The sequence below is a fragment of the Octopus bimaculoides genome, chromosome 3, assembly GCF_001194135.2.
Source record: "Octopus bimaculoides isolate UCB-OBI-ISO-001 chromosome 3, ASM119413v2, whole genome shotgun sequence".
In the NCBI taxonomy this organism is placed as follows: Eukaryota; Metazoa; Mollusca; class Cephalopoda; order Octopoda; family Octopodidae; genus Octopus; species Octopus bimaculoides.
In genome coordinates, this window is record NC_068983.1 from 55,135,013 (window position 1) to 55,136,384 (window position 1,372).

Below are 1,372 nucleotides of genomic sequence, written 5' to 3' on the forward strand. Positions count from 1 at the left end.
AGAGAGAGAGAGAGAGAGAGAGAGAGAGAGAGAGAGAGAGAGAGAGAGAGAGAAGTATGCAGTGATATACATATGGAAGATCCTGGAGAGGTTGGTCCCAAACTTTGGCATCAAGAACTATACCAGCACCCGAACTGGACGCTACTGCACTGCTCCATTAGTCCCAGTTATACCGAGTGAGAACCGTATACTGCAATAGATTAGGACCCAAGTACCTACGACTATCTAATGTCTTGCCAAAGCATCCACATGGGGCAGTGGTAGATGTTTCAGAGAAACAACTTGACTTCTTGCTGTTCAAGTTTCCAGATGAGCCTACATCACAGCCAGAAACTTGAAAGAGAACAGCAATATCGAACCCCCTTACACCAAGAGCCAATTACAAAAAGAGGATAATACTAGCGGTGCTCCAGCATGGCCACAGCCTTTGGGCTGAAGCACATAAAAGAATAAAAGAATATGATATTAAATTTTCCATAAATCTGGTAAATGTGAGTCCGCATTCACTTAACGTATATTTGTATCCAAAGCTTTTAGAGTTGCGAAAATGAAATAACTAAATAAAGTATTTGACAACTTACTCATAGATTGTGAATTTGAATACTTTGTAGGCGTTTTGTTACGTCGTTCCTAAGCAGAATACATTTATCTACATTGCTTCAGTACTTTAAGCTGTCAGATACTGTATTTTTGCAGTCTAACTTGCGATAGACTGACGAGATGTAATTTAATTCTTGTTCGCTTAAACCATGAAATGAGAGCTAAGTACTAATTTAAAACACCCCCAGAAGTTACGTAGACGTTATTATTATTATTATTATTATTATTATTATTGTTATTGTTGTTGTTATTATTATTATTAACGGTTTACATATTACGTATCATTGTTACTCGATTTTCTGCTGTCTGTCGACTCTCAATAAAGATCTAAGAAAGACGTTATTTTTCTGAGTATGTACGGTATCCAACGAAAGTAGTTTTTGAAAGAGGAACATACATACATACATACATACATACATATCTCTGTCTATCTATCTATCTATCTATCTATCTATCTATCTATCTATCTATCTATCTATCTATCTATCTGTCTGTCTGTCTCTATATACATGCATAAATACATGTGGCGTGTATACGTATGTATGTGTGTGTATACATTCATACAAGTATATATATATATATATACTTAATACTCCAGAGACACTATGTATGTCATCGCTCACCACCTGACAAACAAGGTGAGAGAAGAAATTTTACCTTGCCAAGAAACAGGCATGCGGAGAAACAGGCAAACGAGGCTATATATATATATATATATATATATATATATATAAACGTAACTATAACTAATGCTTTATTTAACGTATGTATA

The 1,372-nt window shown here is 35.2% G+C and overlaps 1 protein-coding gene across 1 annotated transcript in view; it reads right to left on the reverse strand.

The window, feature by feature from the left end:
• Positions 1-1,372, reverse strand: part of LOC106879862 (uncharacterized) — a 315,144-nt gene that overhangs the window by 24,906 nt on the left and 288,866 nt on the right. The window lies entirely within an intron of this gene.